Consider the following 25081-nt stretch of genomic DNA (forward strand, 5'->3'; position numbering starts at 1 on the left):
ACACCCCCCCCCCCGCGCCGCGCTTTCCCCACGCAGCTGCCTTGAAACACAAGATTTGCCCCCCGCGCGCCCGCCCGCCCCGCGCGTCGAGGGGCCGCCGCAGCCGGGCGGGCTCAACCAATGGGCGCGGCGGGCGGCGGGTGACGACACGAGCTGGGGCGCGGCGGCGCGTCCCGGCGGCGCGCGCGGCGATTGGCGCGCGGCGGCGGCGGCGCGGGGGGACGGGCGCGCGGCAGATGGGCTGCGCCCGGGGGGGGCCCTCGGCGGCGGCGCGAGGCCGCGGCGGGGGACGGCCGGTGCAGCATGACAGCGGCAGCTCCGGGTAAGGCCGCCGGCGGCGCGGGGGGCCGGGGCGGGCCGGGAGCGGCCTGCGGAGCTTCGGCCGGGGCCGCCCGCGGAATGCGGTGGCCGTGTGTGCGGCGCCCCGTCTCCTCCCGGCGCCGCGGCGGGAGAGTGTGTGAGTGTGTGTGTGTCGGGGGGGGAGAGAGATCCCGCCGGGCCGGGAGTGCCGCGCGGGGTGTGCGGCCGCGGGGAGGGCCCGGCTGCTCCGGTCCTGGGGTTATCCGCGTCTCTGGGGTTGCTCTCCCGTCAGTGACACCTGTGTTGCCGGGCAGCCTCCGCGTCGTCTGTAAGTGGAGACCGGTGTCCTGCGGGAGGAACTCCCGGCGTGGCTGCGAGCCGCAGAGCCTCTCTCGGCTCTGAAGTTATGTCAGCGCCGACACCGGCCATAAAGGCTGCCGTGGTGTGTGTGTTCCCCGTCTTCCAACAATGCGGTCTTCTGGGCTGTGCTTCTGCAGAGGAGCGAGAAATTCTGGGCTATAAATAACTCTGCCTTTTTCTTCCTTTTTTTTTTTTTTTTAAATACTCTTTATCGGCAACACGCGTCTGATTGACCCCTTTAAAAACGCCTGCTAAGTTTTTCCTGAAATCCTTTCGGGGAGGGGTGGACTCTCCCCTGCACATGCATGGTGGTGCCTGATGCCACAGTGAAGCTGGTCCCTGTGCTGGGTTGTCCCTTTGTCCCAGACTTGTACACCAGCTAGCCGAGGAAGTGCTCCAGCGTGATGTCTGGCTGCTTCAGGCTTCCCTCCTCCCGTGGGGGATGCACTCGGTGTGAGTGCCCCCTTTTTGGTCATTCAGACAGTTTTCAGATCCAGTTTTCACTGGTGCCAGAAATAAACCCTGTTTTAAATAGAGTGATGTATTTAATGGAGAGGGTTGAGGGAATTCAGACAGGAAAAGCCACGGTTTCAGAGTGAGCAACATCTGAAAGAGATGGTGGGCCTGAGCTGGAGAGAGCAGGGCTATTTCTGGACTTGCAACCCCAAAGGGTAGTGGGGGGGTTGGACTTTGTCTCTCCCCGTGTGGCTCCGTTTGCTGGGGTGGGCACAAAATGCATTAGGAGTGCCCAGCCTGGTTATCTGCGTGGGGAGTTTGGCAGATGCCCCTAAAGGTTTCGTTCCCCTCCTCTCCCCCATGCCCCACCTGCCCGAATTTGACGCCATGCAAAGATTGCGAGAGAGGAGAGTCTGCTTTTTGTTTTCCTTCTGTGATGACGTTCAGCACAACCAGGAGGCCGGAGATCAAAGTGGGCTTTGCTGAGCGACTTTCGAGCTGACATGAATCACCCCAGAGTGAGGAGGAGGAGGATGACGGGCTGTCAGGAGGGCCGGGGGAGGCTGCAGGGCCGGAGCCAGGCTGCTACCTGCCTGCCTGAGGAGGAGAGGGAAGGCAACGCTGCGACCGGAGGGGATGATGAGATGAGATGAGATCTTCTCCCCTGGCTCCTCCTCTTGTGTGAATCCACCTTCTCCGTGGCTGTCAGGCGGGGAGGAGGGGGCCCGGGCACAGCTATGAGGGGGCAGGAGCAGCCCAGGAGGAGGCTACTGTGCCGAGGGCCCTGTAGGGCCACAGGGCCGGCCGGCACCCCGGAGGGAAAGTGGCTGGGAAGAGGGAGCACAGCAGGAGAATGGGGCTGAGAACATAGGGGGGCAGCTTGCAGCAGGGAGGGCATGCCAGAGGAGACTGGGGTGTCCCCTCCCCTGCTGACAGGGAGCAGGCCACCCGTGGAGAAGTGGCACTGGGGATTTTCAAGCACCTTTGCCCCATCTCTTGTGGAAGTGGGGCATGTGGCTGCAGAGGAGCCTTGTGCTTCCAGGAAAGGTGTTTGGCCACAGGTTACCCAACGATGTGAGCAGAAAACAATCAGGAATTGGGGAGAATTGGTTTTAGGCCTGGCATGTGGGCCCGTGGGTTGTTGAAGGCCGGGGAGTGGAGGTTGCCATGACAGGTTATGTGCATGGAGGGGAAGGATTGCCCTGAACCTGGGTTTTCTGCGGTGAGCACAGGGCTGGCGAGGGATGGTGATGCTTGTGGCTGCGTCGGTTGGAGCCTTGAGCGTGGGACTGCACAGAGGAGCTGGTGGCAGGCACGGTGCGGGGGGTCTGGCTTCATGGGTGGGGGGCTGCAGGCAGCTGCCTTGGGGCTGCAGAGGAGTTTGTGCTCTGAACCGAGACCTGCATGGATGGCATTTCTTCACTGAGTGACTCTGGATAACTAAAACTAAGTCTCAGTAGCTCCTGCGAGCCCTGAGCTCCTGTTACAGGATTAAGTTTCCAGCCTCACAGGCCACTGCTTGCAGCAGCAACAGTTCAGGAGGCAGCTGTGGCAGCAGTGCTGCAGGAGGCAATACCCAGGGTGAGCTGCTTTGGTTGTCACAGGCCCTCTGCTCGGGCCTTGTTCACCTTAGGGCTTCAGCACAAGCATGCCAGCTTCTTGCAGGGAACGTCTGACGGGGGATTTGTGCTGTCTAAACTACCAAGCCCAGAGACTGCGTAGGGTGGTCCCGCAGGAGTTGGTGGGCATTTTGCTGTTGGCTACAGTGAGGAAGACTTTACCTCTCTAAGCAGACCATTCACTGGGCAATTTCTCTGTAAGGATCTGACCAAAATTCAGTATTTAAAAGAGTGTGGAAGTTGGAGTCCAAATTATCCTGTGTGGCCTAAGCCAGCTCACAAGGTCTGGGAAAACAAAAGGTTGTCTTCATCCACCTCCCATATTTCTTTGCAACTTTTGTGCATACAGTTACAGGGATAGGTGAGACAAATTCAGCTCTGCAGCATATTGTTTGCCATAACAAACCAAGCTCCTGTGTTAGCCATCTCCTGGCCTGGCAGCATTTGTTCCTGGAGGAGAGCTGGTTTGTGGTGATAGTCCCATTTCAGTCCCTGCCTAGAAGCTTTCTTCTTTTTTTCTTTTAATACATTAATTGCGACTGTGGATCCAAGTGTTCCTGGAGCTGCCAGTGTTCTGGGATCAAAAACAGCCTGGAAGCTGGAGGTCTTTCAGATCTGCCTTCAACTCCTCCTTCATTTTAGCCATGTCTGCACAGAACTGGTCACAGGGGAGATGTTACCAGATTTGGCTTCCGCTTCTGCTCTGGTTGGACTCTGTGACTTCAGGACATTAACACTGCTGTCAGTTTGTGCCTAGCCGGTTTGAGTACTGATTTCTGTTCCTTGCTGTGTACACAGTGGGCAGGCAGGAGCCCGCTGTGATCTTCTCTTTCATTACCTGCCTTAGCTCCTGCAAAAGGTGTCGGAAGCTTTTCTCCCAGGAACTTCATGGGCAGGAGGAACAGAGTGAGTGGGTGGGGAGGGCAGCAGCAGGAAGGGGAGAGAGAAACATGAATTAACTTTCACCTGCAGAAATAAACCTCTCTACTCACCAATAATATTTGTGTTTAGCTAGCATTCCCCCCCTGCAGCTCTGTTTAGCTTTTTACCTTTCAGACGTAAACAGTTGAGCTTAGGTATCTTCTCCTGCTTCCATGTTTACTTTGATTTGCCTGATACTTGAAGAATGGCATTAGGCCGAGTGGTAATTGGTAGGTCTGGGTCAGCACAGGTGGAGATGCTGATGTGAACATCTTGTCTCAGACCTGCTGTCGCTGGTGTGTCTCCTGTTCCTAGCAGTAATTCTATAATGGAAAAATATGACAAAACTGTCTGTGGTTTGCTAGCAGCTTGTCTCAGTGCTTTGAGTTTTGGAGATCTTTTCCAGGTGAACGTCAGCAGCTGTGGCTTGTGTGCAGCTGACAGCAAACACAGGGTGTGCTCCATTGAGGATAGCAAAGGCACTTTTCATTTTGCACGTTTAATTGGACAGGTGCAACGTAGCTCTGGCAGTGCCCTGTTTATGAGTTGGCCTGCTGGGTTTCCCAAGATAGGGCTGCAAGGTGGCCCTCACCTCCTCACCCAAACGGTGTGAGACATGGCAGGTGGGTACCCCTTGCTCTGGGCCAGCAGCGTGGCATCCCCTCGAGTCAGTCCCACTGACGGTCATCCAGGAAGCCTATGATCTTGTTGATGCGGTCTCGTGTCCCCAGCTACTGGAGCTCTTGCCCCTAGGAAGACCTGGGTGTGGGACAGGCGGGCCTAGAAGTGCTCCAGGTCTTCTGGCTCCTGGCTTGGGAGGATCTTCTTGTCAGCATATGCCACCAGCCCTACCTGCAAGTCTGGCTCTTGGAGCACTGGGCTAGGTGCACCTCTGGGCACACAGATGTCCAGTCTATCTTCCCTTCTAGAGCCAGACTCAGAAATCATGTCTGTCTTAAAACAGGGGCGTCCTGCTCCATTGAGAAAGTGCTGCCATGAATGTTGCTTAGCCTGAGCAGATGTTATCTGTTGGTTTGTCTTACTCTAATTACTTATCATCATGACTATGTACGTTAAGTATTCAAGGGTAAAATAGTGTTGTTATACATTCAGTAGGCTCATTTCCCAACATTATTTTTTATTGTCAATTGCTTATCTAGTAGCGTATTGACAGATGCAACTGACTCTTGACTGATCCAGAGCAAAGCACTTCTCTGCCCTGGAGTCTTTGCTGTCGGTTACACAGTTGGAATAGTTTGCGCTGCTTCCATGTGACAACGTGGGTTTGGGGGCTCTCTGTGTAGTACAGGTGCAGAACGCTCCAACACAGCACCATGTAAGGCTTGCAAAGATGGGAAATGGCAAAGTTAAGGTTGGATACGCCTTCTTCACCCTGGTTGTGTGTACTTTTTTTTACTGCCATCAGAAGTAAATTAAGGCAACTTGGATCCCAAAACTTGTGTTCAAGGAATCCTTGGGAAAGTTTTACATGTTTCTTCATAATCCTCAGGGCAAAAGTGTGCTTTCTCAGTGAAACAAAGCTTCTGATATGACCCCTTGATTTCTGAAAGTGATACCTTGTACATGGACCACTGATAGCTGTGCTTTGATCCAGCTTGCTGCGCACGCATGTGCTTGGCTTTCCCACAGGACAGTGTACTGCAGTGTCATTTCTGTCCAGCCTTAGATCCCCCATAAGCCTGAAACAAACTGCCATTTCAACATTGCAGTACAGCACAGACTCCAGACCGGACCATTCTCATTTTCTTAATAATTCTCAAGGGTTGAAAATGCTCTGGCAGGCTCACCATTGTTTTGCAGGGTGCATGCACAGTTGGCTGCATGTAACTAAGGGGAGTACTGAAACATTTTCTTGCCGTGTCACCTGAGCATGGGCTCGTTTCTCCAGACAGTGCTGTTGAAGGGGCAGCAGCTTTGTGCCCCCAGTCCCTGTCCCTTTCCTGGCATGAATAAATTGCTGTTTGCTTTATTTGGGAAGGGCACTGGAAAGTACTTCTGTGTGTGTCTCTCGATGGGAGTGAAAGGCCTAATGTTTTCCATTTTCTGTCTCCTTCTGTATTCCCTGTTGTGAAGGAGAAAATCCTCCAGATCAGAAATTTTCCAGGCACTTCCCTGCAGAGAATTTTGATTTAACCTGCAGTGCCCAGATGCCAGCTCGTATTTATCAGGTGCACCCAGCCACTCCCCAGATGAAACATGGGGCTGCTGGTGCATGGTAAACCTGAGAGACAAGAATGGAAGTCACACAATTAAAATCCTGGGCATTTGCTAAAACTGTTTTTAATGTCTCCTACCCTCACAGGCAGAAGATTGTGGACTTGGATTTGGGATGCTCTTGAAGTGTCACCAGAAAAGCTGTCAAATGTGTGCCTGCAGAAATGGAGGCTTGGAAAATGCCTTTAATTGTGATTCCACTCTGCACAACACAGATTGTCATGCTTTGAGCTCAGGTTTGTTTGTATTGGGGCAGACATTGATACCACAGCTCCTATCAGGGCATGAATATTTCAACAACTGAAACGATGCCTGCCTGCTCCAGAAAAGAGCTGCTTACATCCTCGTTTGATCTTTTTAGCAAGCCTAGCCAGCTCAGGTTGGCATCCTGGTTATTTATTCCTACAGATATGGCCTCTGTTAGCTGTGCTCTGCTATGACTCTCCTCTCTTCATTCCAGAGGCTCTGGGAACTCAAATTGGGAAGAGATGAGATTTCTAGCAAGAAAAAAGACTAAAGCAGCCAGAATTTGCTCCCTGTTTTGTGTCTTTCTGAGGAGGCACCTTGCACTTCATAGGATGCGTGGTCCATGAAGAGGTGAGGTAATATTTGGAAGTGTCTAGAGTGGCAATCTGTGGGGACAGTCTTCTCCTTTCATTTCTGCCCCACATCCTGCACCACATCTTCTCTCCATGCTCTTGTTCTCTCTCCACTTCTCCTTGCGCTAGGGGAACGCAGAATCCTCCTCTCTAGTGGCATTGATGAATAACATTAAGCACTTCAGAAGGAATAAGCTGAGAGTGGAGCCTTATTCTTTTCTGCAGTATATTGACAGTTCATGCACGGAGGTTGTGTCCCGGCCTCTTCTTTTTGAAAGCTATAGTGATATTGAAACACTGGAACTTCTGGTACCATGTGTATTTCTCAATTAAAATGTCTCCAAAGCATCTAATTGGGGGATATTTCCTACAGCCACAATCTGTAATGCAGACAGTGAGAGCTTTTGAGCAACTTGGTCTTCAGGGCATGCCCTGTCTTTTCCTATGGTCTGTAGAGCACTTTGGACACTCAGGGTGAATGCCAGGCTTCTTCATGTAATAATGAAAAACAACAGGAATCTGGGTATGAGGTAGTTTTCCAGTTCTAAGTCCTTGGTGTGGTAAGATCTCTCTCCTCTTACTTAGTGAGCAACATCATGTGGATGAAGTTTCTTGGCCCACAGATAATGCAAGAGGTCAGTTACCTGATTCTTGAGTATTTTTTTCTGAGCTGTGTTTCGTGGTGTTCGCATTGCTGATCCCAGCAGAATGGCAGAACTTGGCCTCAGGGGTACAGCTGAGTGTGTGTGATCCTCTGTTTGAAAAATACATCTATTGCAGTGGTTATCCTGAGCATAATTGCTTGCGTATCAGAACAGAAATTATACAGTGAGAGGTGTAGCTGTGTATGTGTCCCAGGAAGCAGTCTGGTAAACATAATCCCAAAGTCAATCCACAGTAGGACTTACTTTTGGACAAGGAGAAGTAAAAATTGTGCTCTTGCATATTCCAAACAGCCTCTAAAGCGTAAGTTCTCATTAGAGTGATGGCTTTTGTTGGTGGGGTCATTAGGCAAAAGATGCTTTGCACTGGTCTGTCCTGCTGTGTTAGTGAGACACTACGTTGTGATCCATGGAGCTGGCCATGTCTGACCACAGTAGGTGCATGCTTCAAACATTTTTCTGCGCCCTGAGGATCTCTAAGCATATTATCTGTGAAAACTATTTTAAAGGTTTACAATAAATGGCTAAAAATCAGGTCTGGAGAAAAAGCAGAGATGTGTTAAGGCAGGGTCTGACTGCTCCAGGGGGCTGGGTGCCAAGTTGACTTGTGTCAGACACACTGGAAACACAAGGATGAAGTCAAATATCCAAGGTCGTCAGTAGGGTGCTGGCAGAGCAATGGAAGATGCCAGTTAGAAGCAAACATGATTGAATTTTTGTGTCTTGAACTCACTGTGGGGAACAGTGGTGTTGGTGTGGCCAGGGACCTTGCAAACCTAGGCCAGTAGGTGCCTACATGATAGAATTTGGGTCCACGAGGACAATTTACAGTGGAACATTTACTTCACGTGTCCTTTTTCAAAGCAGACCTGTGGTACTTCCATCCAGCAGTGCTTGAGAGAGGAGAGCTCTGGCATCGTGAGGCTGCAAGGCTCGTTTGAAATATATGCACCAAAGGAGGGATGTGTTGGGTGAAGAATTGCCACTTGTGACATACTAGGTGTTAAATGCATCCGATACAAGCAGCTTGTGAAAAGGTCTGGATTCAAGATGTGTTTTACACAGCAGAAATGTCCTGTTTTGTGACTGTTTTAAGTGAAAAGACAAGCTCCCTCCATCCCCTGCTCAGCCACCATTGCAGGCCGGTTGCTGAACCAAGTGTTGTAAGGTAGCCATTACTCGTTACACAGGTAGCCAGGTAATGCAGCGGGATTTGTAACGGAAAATGTAGGGGCTCTCCGGGCACTGGGGATTTAAAGGCTTTTTAGACACTTTGCATTGCACTTCACTTGTACGTGTTTGGGAGGGCTGTCCTTGTATGCGTATATATCATACGCAAACGTATTTTGAGTTGCTGTGTGTTTTGTCTGAATTTAGAAAAGGAGTGATTCGGAGAAAGAATCCTCCAGGAAATGTTTTTTTGCAAGCACGGGCTTCTTGACTTGATTTGGGGGGGAGGAAGGGGTGGGAATGAGGGGGAGGTTCACTGAGGTTTTCTTCTTTTCTTGTAGCGTTTTGGGAAAACTCCAGCCAAGGCCCACATACAGTCAAATGAATCAGCCTCCCTTTTTGCCATAAGTAGTTGGCAGCTCTAGCTGCAATGCAGTTTTGATGTATGGCTAATACACTTTTTCTTGGTTAATTGAGAAGAAACGCTGCAGTAGACGCCTGATGTTGAGTTGGCCTTTGTATGGAGTCTTTGAGCTAGGAGGGGGATATTGTAGGCTACTTCTTGAGAAGTTGGAATTTGCTGCAAATTCTATTCCATACTCTACTCTGAAGGCTGTCATTGCTGTTCATCTGCTATAGAAAATACATTTCTTGTTGCATACAAGTGTAGAGGGCACTAAGCTGGCTCATGGCACTGTTGTTCAGTGCAGGGTTTCCTTGGAAGAGTCTCATTTTATAACAACTTCAACAGAATATTCATGTTCTTAGATGAGCGACTGTTCCTGTGCTGACAAATAAAGCATTTTGGCCTTCTCATATTCCTGTAGCAAAATGAAATTCACTTGTTTTCTAAAGCATCTGGTGCCAATTCAGACTCAGAGCTTTCTGTGTCTGCTGCAGGATTTCCACTGGGCTCGGAAAACTTACCAGACAAGCTCAGCATTCAGCACTGGAACTATCTGGAGTAACTGGAGGGCTTTCTTGTCCTGGAAACAGGACATGTAGCAGTTGCCCTTGGCAGTCCAAGACTTACCAAATGCCTTTTATTTCCTGTTGGAAGCCTAGTTTTATATGGAAGGACTATATTACTCTCAGAATTGTAGTATCTGTTGGTAAATATTGGCTTTAATAACATATGCTTCACTTTTAGCAGAATAACAAGAGTGAGGGATGAATGTCGAGCACTGAAATAGCGTGCTGTACTGGGGCAGTAACATCAGTGTTCTCTTACAATGTTTTAAATGGTCCATACCATACCTATTATTTTCATAGCATTTGAAATTCATTAGAAACAAGTCCCTTTGAGGAACCTGTAGTCACAAATGTGATTAACTCAGCCTTGGAGTTTTAGTTATGGCCAAGGCTTCACTAAATGCTGTCTGAACAGAGAAAACAAGCCTGGCCTCGAATTACTCTTTCATGGGATTGCTTCCTATCCAGGCAGCATGTGGCCTTCTTCCTGCCAGTTGTTCTGTGGGGGAAGAAAACATTGAAAGAAGGTACAAATGTAAAGTGTTGGGGGGGAGCAGATAAAAGGGTTGTCTCTGTAGCGTTTTGCACTTTTCTGAAAAGAAACACAAAAGTGGCTATTTTTGCCCTGCACCTCTGTAGGGGGTGAAGGGGACGCTTGGATTTTTGAAGATGCAAACACATAGAAAGCAGAATGGCATCTCCTTTCCATGCGTACTTAGCTGAACTGTACTCCTGCTCGTGTGGCTCACTGTGTTATGTGTATCTGGAGATTATATCCAGGCCAGCTGGGCTGAAGTTTGCTCTTTCTCCAGTTCACTGGACAAGTGTTTTACGTTTTCTTCAGCATAACTTTAAATGGACATTGTTTTACCCTGTTCTGGAAGGGAGCTGGTATTTCTACAACTCATGCCATCATCACATAAGTAACCTTTTCTTTTCTGAACAAGGTCATTACATCACAATGCAGTAATCCTCTGCCTGTGGGATAAACCATCCTCTCTGTCTCCATGTCTCTGTCTACTGCTCTTATCTGTGTTTGTTCTTTCTTAAAGTGTGCACAGGGGGAGGAGAGATGAGGGGAGAGCAAAAGTTTTGATTCTGGCCTGTTAAACTATGTTTAGAGAGAATAATGCATGGGTTGTGAGAGGCAAAGGTCTGTTGTCTCACAGAGCTGTTGCTTTGATACTTTATCCACAAAGAGAAGCTCCGGAGTCTCAAGTCAGAAGAGCCTAGGGATGAAATTACACCTTTGCCAGGCTCTGACAGGTTAAACTTTACGGAGGTGCAGGTAGCAAATTATCCACAGACTGAATTGCAAAGGAGGGCTTTAAAATGGGCTTTAAAAACCTGCTGGGGAGATTGAGTGGATAAAAATAGTTAGTTCTTGTATCCTTCTTTTTGTCTGTAGAGCTAAAAGCAATCTCCAAAGGAAGGACAACATCATTATCTTGGTCTCAGCCCAGAGGAACATGAGGGATGGAGCGATGCCACGGTGGGTGGAAGGGGTGAGCACGGAGCAGGCAGCAGGACACAGCCATCTTGCTGCCTGTCCCATCGCCTGGCCATTACACGGAGTTACCTCCCTGTTTATTGCAGTTTCTAATTTGTCTTGGATGCATCTGTGTACTTTTTTCTGAGTCAGTTTACACCACAATATATCATTCATGGCCAGCCTGGGGTGTGCCTGATGAAGTATGGTTCATAACTATTTTTGATTCATTTGTAAAAGGATTAGGTGACGTGGTTGCCCGGACAGCAGGGACTGTACTTGGTGACCCTGCGGGTCTCTCCCAGTCCTGTGTTACTGTGTAACCTGAGGTGATGCCGTCTAAGCCGCATCAAGATGCCAGTGATGTAATTTCAAACTGTCTGGCCTGAGCGCCAGTGAAGTCAGGGAGGCTGCACACGCGTAAGATAGTATTGGCTTTGATCCTGCTAATTTTGCCTAAATAATAAGTAGAAGATAGGCAGGGTTTGATTCCAAATGAAACTGAGCAGAGGAAGTAGAGCAGATGTATTAGTGGTTGATTCCATCTTTCACCTGCTCTGAGGGGAAATAGCCCGTCGTATTTTACTGTGCAGCTCCGAGGTCTGTTGCAGATTAAGACAAATAACTAAGTTGAGTCATCAGGTTGTGTCTCAACAAACTACTTAAAAAGATGTCAGGCCCTCACTGTGGGTGGATGTTAAAGTGTCAGAGCTATCAAAGAAACACATCTAGAATCACATGAAGGCTTCGCTGTTACCATCGTGCCATACCTTATAGCTGCTCAGAGCATTGCAGTGATAGAGCACGTGCCCTGCAAGCTGGAAGTGATAGACTCCTGTAGCTGTCAGCAGGACAGGACTACGATGGACACCTTGCAGGGCATGCTGCTGTGGGTACAGTTCTGCGCTCACGTGCCTTTACAGCTATCAAAACAGGCACGTGCATCAAGTTGCTCGGAGTGCAAGCAGAGGAGCTCAGACTGGGCTGTGGAGTCCTAGCCGTGGCTGAAAAGTCCCTGTTCCAGTTGAAAGGGATACCAGTAACAGCCACTATATCCTCATGATAATGTTTTTATGCTTTGTACTTGTCCCTAATTTATTATATGCCCAAATCCAAGAGTCTTCTCATAGAGATTGCATTGCTGACAGCATCTTCATGTTTCAGCTGTGCTGCCACTGTTGATGAGAGTAGGCTCTATGTAGTTTGGTTCAATGTCAGTGTGTTTTAATGAAGGGGGGGAGATTTCAAAATTAGATTAATTCATTATGCTCTTTTATCATTGCCTGTCAGTAGAAAAATTCTAGCAAATGAGTTTGTACTACTTTGTTTGCATTATTGGTTTGCTTCTGTTCAATTCCGGCAGAATCTTTGGACCCGGATTCCAAGGGGATGACCGTGTTGTAGGAAAAACATGGTCACAGCAGAACTTCCCAGCCATTAGTTATGATAGCTTTGACTTTTCTACCAGGCTAAATTTCAGAGCAGCATTGATTTTTATTTCTTTGCATAACTTGTGTTTTGCTGAGTTATAGCTGACAGCAGCTTTTCCCCATCCTTAAGGGGTCATTCTACGTGTGTGTGTGTGTGTGTGTGTGTGTGTTTGAAAACTGCAGAATCACATCCTAAAAAGAAAGTCCTCTAAACATGCTTAGCTGACTGTAATACCTTTCCCTTTGCACTTAGTTTTAAAGCCAAATGTCATAAAAACAACTTTCAGTGCTTTGATGTGGGCTCATAATTTTCTCATTGATGCTATTAATATTGCATGCCCACTTGCTCCATGGTGGGTGTCAGCGCTTGCTAACAACAGCCATCTGTGAGAAAGGAGCTGCTTCCTGGCATGGAGTAAAATTTAGGCCAGCTGTGGATGCTGGAACCACATCTTAGAGACTGTCCCTCCGGGCTCTCCCTGTGCTTTGCCAGAGACTGCACTGAGCAGAATTTCTGGTACCCAGGATCCTACAGCCTATGGAGCTGCATTTCTGTATTAACGTCTCTGCCTCGCACTTTGAAGGTAGAAGGTAGGGCCTGAATTATTATCGCATTGGGCTCGTGCTGTTGTTGATCCAGAAAGCTGATAGCCCTCAACGCAAGGGACTCACCTATTTCAATCCATTTAACTGCAAAGTAGTTACCAACAAATGCTGCTTTTGTTCAATTTGGGTAATACTTGGAACTCAATGTCTTCCCGTTCAGCACAAGTGGTGTTTTATGGGTCTAGTGAAAAAAGTGAAAATGCAATTGCAACTCTGACCTGATAGTTTGGGGGAGGCCAATTTTCCTGTATTTTTTCCTGTGATGTTGGAAAAATCTTAGCACTCTGCCCTTTAGCTTTAATTCCTGGAAATGTAAACAGGTTAGAATTGAGAGAGCGGGGGAAAGCAAACTCCAAGCAGCATCCCAGGTAAGTCATACATATAGAGGGTTTGCCACATGTTGAATTGTTTTGCAGTCACGCTTCTGGGATCTGAATGGATTTTCAAACCTGTGTCAGAGCTCAGTGGTGAGATTACTTTCAGCAGTAAATAATCTGTCAGTACTGTTCTCAGTCTGTGTTAACTATCTCACTAGGGGTTTCGTGACACACCTGCCATCCCAGGGGTCAGTCTTTATGAAAAATAATGGCCTTTGGCCAAATCCTGCCTCCAGTTATGGGGTCTGACCTCAAGTTTTCGTTTAATTTACAGAATTGAGGTTTATAAAATAAACTGTGTTTAATAACAACATCAATTCTCCTCTTCATGTGACACCTAAATAGCATTTGCAATAGGAACATGATCTCAAGATTTCTGCTGTTTTCTAGCACCCGTTCATCCTTTCTATAGCTCCCTTTCAAAGTCCTTTCCCTCTCACAAGATTTCCTTTCTCAAACAGAGTGCTGGGCACAGGCATTTTGCAGATGGCTGCAGGCATAGGCAAGTCACTCAGAAAAGGGCTTCTACCCTGGAGGTGCTTCCTTACAGACAGGGAAAAGAATGCACGGTTCTGCTGTCCAAGCAGCCTTTAGAAGAATGGAAACTTGTTTCTTTGAGGGCAAACAAACCTTCTGCAAAGACTTAGGAAGTGATTCATCTCCATTTACACAGTCTGCAGTATCAGCTTGTCAGACTGGGATCATATGTTCACTTTATGATATAATGCCCCTGAATGTGAATCAGATCAAGGCGCTCTTACAGTTTGCAGCAGCCAAAGTTATATTAGTGCTGATGATAATTGCTAAAAGAGTATAATGATCTACCTGGATAATCATGACTGAGTTCTGTCAGTAACACTGAACACTCACCTTCTGGTAAAGGCCCCAGCTTTCAACTGGTGTGAAACTTTGCTAAGCTGGGAATGGTACAAGCCCAGAAAACTGGCACAGAATCTGCCTTAGTGGCTGGCCACATACTGGCCACATGTAAATGTTGTGTGGGATCAGAAGACTGATTAGGTTAGAACTCAGTTTATGCTTTTCTTCCTCAAATTTCTCTGTCGTAGAAATCAGTGGAACTAGTCAAAGGCAAAGGGGCAGAGAAACTTCCCTCTTCAGCTCACAAGTCATCACAGATTTGTATTATCTGATAGGAATGCTGTTTTAGACTTAAAGGAATGCAGGCCCAGATCCTTCAGCAGCTCCCAGTTTTTCCATTGCCAATACCAGAACCACTGTTTAACCCCCACTGTGGGGATCTCTGGGCAGAGGCCAGGACCTGAATGGGCTGTAGAAGCACCAGTAGCTATCTCAGTCACATAGGTGGGTGCTTGATATTGAAGGTGTTAACTTTGGCCAGGCCCCGAAGGTAATGTGCAGGAATATGTGCTCAATAAGTCTGGGTAACTCCTGCTCGGCAGGTGAGTAGAAGTATTTGCTTTCCACATGGATGGTGAGACACATGCAACCGGAGCTGGATTCTCCTGGGAGCTGAGCTGAGCACTGCCGTCTGTGTGCACCTGAAACAGGCGGTCATTTGTCTGCCGCAGAACTGAATCCCATCATGTTCTTTGATGTTTTAGTCATGGTTGGCAAGAAATTTATGGGTAAGGTGTTCAGCACAGGAATTTTGTTTCAAGGAAGTCCAGGGAGTAAATGCAGGAATGGTATGGATTCAGGTGGAGACCTTGCATGAGGAGCAAAGGGGCTGTGCAGTGAGGTCTGGTAGTGTTTTCTGCTCGGGCTGGCATTTCTTTCTGAATGAAGATTTAGATGGGCTTTTTTGCCAAAGAGAACGTGGAGGCTCTCCACTTCATTGGTAGCTGCTGTTTGTTGTCTCCTTTGTAAAATTCTTGACAGAAGAAAAAATTCTTTATGGTGAAAAGTGCTCATGCCAAGTAAAACAACAAGAAGTGGTGGCTTGAAATAGAGTTGAATATTTCTAAGAGAAACACAAAATGTATTCTGTTTTCAGTGTATGCCTTAATGCCACATCTTAGATTATCCTTGACGGCATTTCTGATCAGCCGGCCCTTATCCATTCTCTACCAGTATTAGTTGCAGCTTAATAACGTATAATTATATCAGTTCTTTATCACTCAACTTGCCAAGTCGTTTATCTCTTGGAAGGAAGGATGGAAAGGAGAATTTATTGCCTCTCTGTCTCTTGATGTTCTGCAACGCAAATGCATGTTTTGCCAAAGCCTTGGGGAAGGTGCATTATCTGAAATTGCAGGCGATTGCACAGCTAGAAATGGAGGTGGTGCGTGCTGCCTGCACTGGTAATCTAGCCAAGTCCTTTTATTATCACGTTACCCTATATCCACAGAGTTTGGTAAAATGATTAGTGAGATAGCTGGATGATAAACAGTAATTTCTGACATACACACATACATTGGATTTTTGACAGCTGTTGCCAGCAAGTTATCAAAGCGTATTATTTTTTTTACTGAGGATAGATAGGTAAAGAGTACAGGTGTGTAATTCCTGGTGCACAAGGACAAGTGAAGTGTTCCCTTCCAGGGCATAGGGCGACACTGCAGATAGAGAGGTAACAGAGGGGAGATACACTCCCCTCTCGCTTCTCCGTGGAAGCCAGCGTGGGCCAGCCACTCGCCGAGACACTTGCTCCTGGGAGGGGGCTGCATCCTCTGCTGATGTGCCTGCTGGAAAAACAAACTTGGGTGCATCTTTAAGAACTGCAAGTGCAGCTTTGGCTGCCGAGTAGACGTTTCTTTGGTCTTTTGACTGACAAAGAGATGAAGGTAATCCGTCCTGTCAGCCTGGGAGGAGGGAGTTCTGGGTTTGTCAGAAAGCTGGCAGCAGCTTAACTGATTCATTTATAAATCACCTGCTTCGAGTGGTGTGGACACCCAGTGTCACATGCTTGTGCAAACTCCAGCCTTTGCTTCGATCCATTTTGTGCAGTTGGGATTGTCAAATTAAGTAATGTTTAAATTACTGAAAGAGTTAGGCCCGCTTTAAACGTGTTGGCATTAAAGTTTAGATTGTAATAAATAATTTTCTAGGGAGAGTCTGGCCAGTGTCTTCCATGTTGTCAGTTTGGATGAAGATGAAGGGAGGGCTGATGAGCTCCAGTAGATCGGAGTCCTGGTGGTCCTCTCTTCCTCTCTGGTGGGAGTTACCATTCTTAGAGCCACGTTGCAGGAATGTCTGCCTCAGCCTTTGTCAGTGTGGAGTTGGAAAGTTAGCCCAAATCCCTTTGGTGGCAATTTAGGCTAAGTCAGCAGATGCAACATACAAATGGTTTAGTACAGACATGTCTTCCTTCCTGCCAGCTTTTCTGGATGAACAGTAGCTTTTGGCAGAAGGATATCTTCAAATAGTCTCACGGGGCGCATGTCACGTGGCTATGTTTGCAGGTTGGGAGCGTGTGGCCCTCTGCCCATCTCCAGAGCTCTCTTAAAAGGTTCTAGGCCAAGATTCGCTTGTTGTAAGTCACATGCTGTGCTTGGAAGAACTGGTTCGTGTTGAGACCAGCATCACAGATTCATAGGAAGGGACAGATCCAAGTTGCCTGTGTGTCAGAGAGCCATGATAATAATGGGAAATGACAGCAATACCTCACCTTCTACCTTTTCTAAGCACTCTCCAGCCATTAACTAATTAATAATCTGTACAGAATCCCTGAGAGGTGACCAGCAGGCTGGTTCTTTGTTGGAGGGAGGTTCAGTGGAGATTCCAACATCCATGGACTCTTGAGAGCTCAGCTCGTAGTACCCTGGTCACTGTTGTCTGCACAGCAGCACTTACCTGTAAGTGGAACCTGAGCTCCTTCCCTGTCGTAGGGCCAGGTAGGAAATGTTTTTCTCTTCCACATCTTCCTGGCACTAAGACCTTTTCAAGCTTTCCAGAAAAGAGTGGGCATGGAAGAAGTGTTATTAAGAAGTTTTCACAAAGGAGAGGGGAAAACTGTGTCCTGGCAGGGGATCCAGATTCCCCAGGAAGTACCTGCATTGAACCTGGGTTTCCCACTCCTGTTAACAGCCCCAAGTCTGCGCTTTCTTCATCTGCTCTCTAAGGGAACAAAAATGGTGTTTCCTCTCTGCTTCATCCAGAGACATGTCCTTCTGATGAAGCCTTCCAGAACAGTGGCATATTCCCATGAAAAGATTCTCTTTCAAGCCACTGACATGTAACTTGCTGAAAAATTCATGGCCAGCTCCAGTCGGAGACCTTGGCTCTCCCAGGAGCACGGCCTGTGCCTGCCGGATTGCGATGTGCCTGCAGGGAGGCAGAATCCTAAGTACAGGATCAGTCCCAGGTGACCAGGGATTTGTTACAGCATAATTGTAGCCACTGAGAAATGAGGGAATTGAGGCACATTGTAATTATGCAATTGGCCGGAGTCCCCGTGATAAGTCAGAGAGCAGAAGAGAACATCAGATTCCTGGCACTTCCTCCTGTGCTCCTGCATGGGGAGGCAGGACGGGAAAAGCCCTTCTGATTTTTTGATTTGATTCGGATATTAAAGGCTGTATTTTTAAAAGACTTTAGTTCCCCTTGAGAACAGCAGAAATTACAGGGATGTCAATAGCAGAATTAATCAGTTTTTTGAAAGAAATCAGCCACTAAGCGATGTTGCTGAAGGGGATCAGAAGCTGCAAAGACACAGAGGGGATGCGGTCAGTGCATCTAGCAGAAGAGTATTCAGTAGGCGATGTGACCAGGTACACCTGCCCCTGTAGCTGTAGGCAAGTGTTTGAATGTCAAAATATCAAGGTGAACATAGCAGAGGGTATGCACCTTTACAAGGACAAGGCAACTGTGTGCAGGTAAGACTTAGTGCTGCAAACCACCTGATGTGATTGCTGTCCTCTGGAGTACAGGAGATGCTTTGTACAATTTAATTCGGAATATAGATTTGATATATTAGATGTTGTGTACAGGGGGCAGAACCTAGGAACTCTGGTTGTATTTCTTGGCTGGAGAGCTTACAACTGGTAGTGGTGAATGCTAGGCAGCAAGAGGAGGAGTTTGGGCTCTTGGAGCGTATATTGGGGACAGATAGTGGCATGTTTGTTAATTTATCTCATTTTTACATCCATAGATTTATTATGGCAATTTGGAGTGGTAATTTAATCTCTGTGCATTGATTTCCTAGTTTGTAAGCTCTCTGCGGACTGGTGCCTGTGTTCTGGCTAGTTCAGGTAAGCTCTGTTCAGCTTCTGATGCGGAGGGTGAGCTTTGTCTGGCACAGGCTGTGGTGTGCAGTCTGCAGTGTCTGCCTTCAGTGCTTTTTCTCATTTCGGCTGAAAGGCTGAGACTTCTGGCAGTGGAAAGCCCAGGATTCTGGCCCTGGCTCTGCAGACAAGCGTGTGTGATTTGTCTAATAAGAATTCACTGATCAGTCCAGAAGTGCTTTGAGATTATCGGAGTTAGGAACGGGTGTTACTGAAGTTCACCTATATGGTGTCAAGGGCTTTGTTTAGTTGGTGCTGGTGAAGGGCTTTGTAAACCTCAGATAAATGACTCTTCAGATGCACAAAATGTTACTGTTCTGTATAAATATTTTCTACATAATGGAAGAAAAATATTTTGAAACACAGAAAGTAATACAATAACAAGATCTGTAAAGTGTTGCATTTATTTAGGAGCTGTTGCAGGCTGAATTGAATCTGATGATAATGAAATAGTAATAAACCGTGATATGATGGCCCACATTTTCCAGTGGAGGCTTATTCAAGTGTGCACACCATTCTGTGTTGGCCTGAATTAGACTCGCAGGTCCCAGGATGAAAGGGAGAAGCATGCCCACTGGTACAGCAGGACTTTCGTGTGCCTGGCACGCACAGAAAATGATACAGGGCTGCCCGTTCTGAGCCATGGGCTTTGCCTTCGCACTTTCTTTCTTCCCAGGGTTTGTGCATTTACTAGCTGGCGTCTTGGCATTTGGCCCCGGTGTGGCAGGCAGCCTGGTTTTCGGCATGCTGAGCCTTAGAGATGCCCTTGACTTCAGTGGGAGCAGAGGGATTGGGCCAAGTGTGTCCGCGTCCAGAGAAAGGGCAAGCAGCCAGGGCCCTTCCTTCACAAAGGCAAGGAAGCTGAATTCATTTAGTTCTTAAAGGAGTGTTTAGCTCTTCAGATTGGAAGGGCCCATAGAAACCCGATACAGCATTACTGGAGTCTGTTCGGTGCCTTCAGTGGGAATTGAATGAGACTCTAAATGTGTTAAAGTCTTTGCACTTTTAGCTGTAATGATGATGCTGATAAGCAGAATTGAATTAAAGATAATAGAGGAAAGAGCTGTCTTCCCTATAGTGTTATCTGGTTTCTCTTGATAGAAATGTCTGCATCTAGATTATTTTAGGTTTTGTTTTGTTTCCCCATGGTATCATACTCTCTTTAATAAATAATTTGTGGTTCTTTGTGACAATTTTCTTTACTCCTGAAGAGAGGAGATCCTGTTTCGTATCCCTTCTGGCTTTGAGGTGTGTAGTTGCAAACAACTTCTACCCTATCTTTTCTTCTTAACATTTCTTCCTGTTTACAGTTGTGCCTGCACCTTGGGAGAAGTTTACTTAATGCAAGGTAAATATTTCCTCTTCTCTGGTACACAAAGATTTTATTGTCTTATTTTGATTCTGATAGCAAATAGCTGTTTGAGCTGGAAGAAATGATTAATTTTGCAAAAGAACCTTCAACTCTTAAAAGTGGGAGGATGCTTTTGTTCAGGTATAGAGACTAAACAAACAAGATGGATGGTCACTGCCTTTTCCTAGAGGTTGCTCTTAGGTTTCCCTCTGAAGTTTACCACGGGGGGGGGGGGGGGGGGGGGGGGGGAGGTGGGGCAGAACTTGAAGATTTACACTATTAGATATTTGGCTAGTTTTCCACTGTAGCTTTCTCCAGCACTGCCTGTCACTGCGGTGTGTGCTGGTGGCCTCAGATGTTCCCAGACTTCACAGTGGTGGTACAGAGTCTGCAGAGCTTCTCCAGCTCAGTATGCTGCAAGGTGCTCATTGCATCTTTTGCTCTAAGAATTCCTTTAAGGCCTTGGGTAAATGCAGGGCCAGGAATTAACCTCACTAGGAACAGGCTCACTCAGTGATGGTTCTTAGAGCACAGTTAGTCTTTGTGACCTGTTAGTTAGTGTGGCTTCTAATTGGTTTAGTGTGCTCTGTGGTCTTTTTTTTTTTTTCTGTTCTAGTTTCTTAATCAAAGCCTCTTGTCTTCTAAGGCCTTTTAGGGACATCAGTTTCTATGGAAATGGTAATATTTCATCAATTATGTTTATTATTTCATGTTTGCATGGCCCTGCTGCCAACCAGTGGATGGTTCTGTCTGTCAGCTTCTGTCAAGCTAAAGTGATAATGCCTCTGGTTTTGTGAGGTTTTTCTTATCAACAGCTTGTATTTGCCCGGTGACCTCACAACATTTTTTTTATTCTACGTTTTCAATGTTTGGTGGCATTTCTCCAGTCTAAGATTGCCTCTTATCATTGCAGCTGGCTCTACAATCCAGCTGGAATCAAATTGGTCTTTGATTTAATGGCACAGCAGCAAACATAGCTGTAGAATGGCTGGCAGCTTCTTTTGCAGAGCCTAACTATTGGGAGTCTGTTCATCTGCTGAGGTTGTACTGCAGAGATCCTTCTTTTCACAGGAGCATCCTCAGTCACTGCATTCACCCTGTTGTTTACTTTCTGGAGAAACTGTATCCTAAAAGTATTTTGTTTCCTATATGTGTTTACCCCATTGCTCAGAGCTGAGCATTTTTCTTTTTGCATATCTTCCTGTACTGTGCTCTGGACCACAAAGCCTGTATTTTCAGGCAGTCTGTCTCTCCATGCTTCCTGGGTTCCTTTAACCGCATTCTCACTCGGTGCAAATGCTCTCGCTCTTTGGGACTGTTGCGCTCTCCCACGCTGGCTGGGTAGTTCAGATGGCCGTGCTGTTTGGAGGCATTTCGCTAGAGCTAGATCGGGAACCTCGCAGGCTCCCCTGTAATCGGTGCATGTCTCGGGCCATTACCTATTTCACTAGGGGAACCTCTAGTATCTCTAGTTACACGTAGACATGGTGACGCACAGCATTTATTCTTTTCTCTGCTTCAGGATTTTGCCTAAACAATAGTGCCTTTAGACAGGTTCATTTTGTCTGAGATCAGACAATATATCAGCTGTTGTGAGTTGTTTGGGTTTTTTTAGACACTGTCCCTGGCTACAGTGTCTTGCTCATTTCTCGTAGTTTTCTGCCACTTAGTGAAATCATTTCACCTCCATTTTTCTTGTCTTTTCCTCCTCAAGGACAGATCAGTGTAAAGGCTCAGGTCTTGCTTCTGTTGCTTTTTTTCCCTAGCAATCCAGCATTTCCAGAGGTTTGATATCCCCCCCCAGTACTTCCTGGTTTTTTTCAGTTCCTGCGGTGGTATTTTGTGGGCCTTTTAATCCTTCTCTTCTTCACTTGCTATCCAGGTTGTCGACAGTGTATTGCATGTACTGTGTGCTGGCTAGCAACATGATTTCTGTCAGGTTTCTGACACTAAACTGCTCTTTATTAGGTTCTTTAAAGTCTGATAGATCTGGCAAAACAGAAGCCACCTCCCATCTACATTAACAGCAGGGGAGAGAGCTGAGTTCCTCACAGAGCAAGAACAGACACACAGAGACAGTGAGTAACTTGTCTGAGGTCATTTGTGAAGTGTGTGGCAGGTGTCCTGCTCTTGTACCCTCAGCCCGTGACTCTGCCTGTCAGTACGTCCTGCAAGGAAACAACACACCAGGCAGAGCCCGGCTCCTGTCCCCTGGTGAAGACCAGCTCCAGGCACTGGTTTGCACCGAGGCAGAGCTGGGGGTACTTTGGGCCTGGAGGCTGGCGGTGTGGTGCCAGCTCCCTTGTATCCCACCATCTTCCCATAGCTTCCACTGTTCCTCCTGGGATGGGGCCTGGGAAGCTGACTACGGACATGGGCATCTTGTAGCCAGGTACCCACCTGAGGCGGCAGTTGCTGGCGGCTGAGCCGAGGAGCAGCAGTTTGCTGCTGTCTGTGTACACATGGAAATGCTCTTTACAGTTTCAAAAGACAGCCAGAGTTTGTCAGTACGGGAGTGGACATACCATCTTCTGTCTGCTCTTCAAGCTGGCTGGTCATGAGCCATCTCTTATCGGTGCTGTGTCTGTATCAGGTGCGTTTGCTCAGGGACAGCGCGCTGTGAGTGCAGCTGGACCTGCCTCCTCGCTGGCATCTTGGTGCCCCCGCACAGGCTGTCCAGGCTGTGTGCCCACCTGTGGATGTACGGCTGGGGAGAGCAGTGCGCCTCCGAACCCTCGGCCCTCGTTTGTAATGACAGGAGGATAAAGACAGGTGGAGGAGCTGTTAAGATTTTCTTGGACATTTTCTGTCCTTGCATACTGCTGCTCTGTTGTCCTCCCCAGTTCTCAGCCTGCTTTGCATCTTGTAGAATATATAACAATGCAGCTGTCACTTGGTGCCTCAAAATCCTCAATTAATATACTTCAGTTTTCTTTTAAGGCCTGAAGTTGTTGTAAATAGAAAGTAGGGGGTGTCAAACAGTAGTAGGCTTCAGCCAGCAGCAGGGTAAATGTTGATGAGCTGTTTTAAGAACAAGTTTCTTTGCAAAGCTTTTATGCCATAAACCTGATGTGTGCCTGGCACAAGGAATCTATTTTGGGTCCTGTTGTTGTCCTCTTTCCTCTTCCCTTGCTTTTTTTGTTTGTTTACTTGTTTCTGTGCTTTATGATGGTTCCTTATTTTTGGTACTTTCTTTGACCTGATACAAGATTGCATTAGTGTCAACTGCTGCTCTTGGAGTTTGTACGTTTGTAGAGATTTCTGCATTAGGACCCCAGGCTGCTTTAGAAGCCCCTACTGAGCAATGGATGGTTCTGTGCAGTCTGGACAGAGAGATGGCAGCACCCTGATGTGTTGGGAACAGACGTGGTTTGCCTCTTGTCTGCTTGTATCAAGAGATTTGCGTCCTTTTGCATCAGTGACTTGCAAATGTGCTCCCAGGTTCTTCACACAAGGCATCTGTGGTTGTGTGGAGAAGCTAAGTGGTTTGCCCTAGTGAGAATTTGCAGGAAACAGGAATGAAACCCAGAAGTGTGAAATACTTACCAGCTGTTTTAACTAGGATTTGCAGCATGGACACAGTGCCATTTCCAAAACTAGAATGATCCCTGCTGGCTCAAGCACTCTCCCTTACAGGAGGCTGGGATGTCCCTACTCCTGGATGCCACCACCTTTTGGGGGGGGTTGTTTCATCCTGCGCTGGGCCCAGTAGCCATGGTGGTTGCCGACGCAATGCAGGAGGCTATGGACAAGTGCAGAGGAATGTGAGTAGTTTCCACAACCAACCCCTTTATTTTTTCATTTAGGTGGTAAGAGGATGGTGAACTGTTTTCCTGTTGTAATGTGGAGTCAGGCAAGAAGGAGTAGTAGAGCAGTACTCTGGAGCAGATGATTATCTTTTTTTTTTTTTTTTTTAACAATGAGGTGTTAATTGCTGAATCCCTGTTTTAACAGTTTAAAAATACCAGACCCTTGTGGTAGCTGAGAAAACAACAGAATAAGTGTGTGGATCTTGTTTTGCTTTCTGCATATAGGTGTCATTTCTCCCCTGACCTATTTAAGAATAGCATTTTTACGTTTCCTCTCCTAGTCTTCCCATCCTGCTGCTCTGAAGCCAGGGTCTAGCTGGCAACTGGAAATAAGTGCACACAGCAACTGCTCCATTTCCCCCTGTGACTGCTCCAGATCCATAATACCCCCAAGGTAGATATGCCATTACGCACGATAAGATCACTAACGTAGCAGGTGAATATTAGATATATGAAGCTAGTCAGCTGTAAATAAAAGGCCTGGCAAAGAATAAAAGGCAAAACGTTGTCCCTGAGGAAGTAAATGGGGATATGAATGCCTTCCTGCCCTTGTGCCCTGAAGAGATGATGCAGAATCTGGAACGCATCCACCTCCCAGGTGAAAGGCATGTGGCAGTCTGGGCTTTGTTCTTTCCTTACCTGGAGGCAGGAGCTCTGTCCTTCCAAACATAGCATAATATCCTGGGAAGATCAGTACAGCAAATCTTTTCATGTGGTGTTGGTATCCGTCTCTGCTTGTGGCATTTGGAGGTCTGAAGTCCATCCCATGCTCTCCTGATTAGAGGTCTTTGTCTTCAGCCCCAGTAGCAGAGCTGGAGATATCCAGAGGACTCCCTGGTCTTTATTTTTACTTCTTGGAGTGGGGCTCACCTCCCAGCTCTGCCTGGCAATCTTGGGGTGGCCTTGAGTTGTCTTTTAAGTGTCAGATTCATCCTTCTCCTCTTTCACAGGGGTTTAACGTTGTTTCCTACAGCAAGTTTCTCAGCTTGCAGACTAAGAATTGCAAAGGCAAAATGAGTTAAAGGTGACTGCAAGGTGCTAGAAAATGGCAACCGTCTATAATTTTGAATTACTGGCAGTATTATTTTGAATTACTGGCAGTTCTTCAGTTGTGTGGTGGTTGTTGGCTTGGCCTGAGTGTGTCTAGTGGGACATGGGCTGGTGCTTCAGCAGAGTGGAGTTGTAGTCAGCATGGTACACCCTCCCTCTTGCTTCCCGGAGAGCTGCACGTGTGTCTCGAGGCAAAACCAGCTCTTGGTCTGCCCGTGGGGACTGTTGCAGGGGAAGGGACCAATGCCATTTCTTCGGTGAACGTTGTTAGCATGGGTTGGAATGGCGCTAGGCTGGGGGGGTTCAGCTGATCGTGTTTGTCATGGCACATCTTCTGTGAGTATGTCAACCAGAGAATAAACTGTGGAAGAGCAGAGAAAGAACCAACACCTGCAGAGAATATAAGGAGCAGGGGAAAATGGTCCTTTTTTCTTTTTTCCCTGTCTTCTAAACCTTGTTTGATTCTTTTTT

At 47.3% G+C, this 25081-nt stretch overlaps 1 protein-coding gene across 4 annotated transcripts in view; it reads left to right on the plus strand.

Annotated features, from left to right (window-relative positions):
- Nucleotides 1-25081, plus strand: part of PAK3 (p21 (RAC1) activated kinase 3) — a 136540-nt gene that overhangs the window by 60177 nt on the left and 51282 nt on the right. The window contains exons 1-2 of one of the 4 annotated variants that reach the window (XM_054839343.1): nt 292-322; nt 10703-10799. The exons of 1 other annotated variant lie outside the window; for it this stretch is intronic. The gene's annotated coding sequence lies outside the window, so the exon portion shown is untranslated. Of the gene's footprint in view, nt 1-204; nt 323-10702; nt 10800-25081 lie in introns of those variants that run through there. 2 more of the 4 variants (XM_054839346.1, XM_054839344.1) reach the window with 2 other exon arrangements.

Source organism: Grus americana, chromosome 12 (genome assembly GCF_028858705.1).
Source record: "Grus americana isolate bGruAme1 chromosome 12, bGruAme1.mat, whole genome shotgun sequence".
NCBI classification, from domain to species: domain Eukaryota; kingdom Metazoa; phylum Chordata; class Aves; order Gruiformes; family Gruidae; genus Grus; species Grus americana.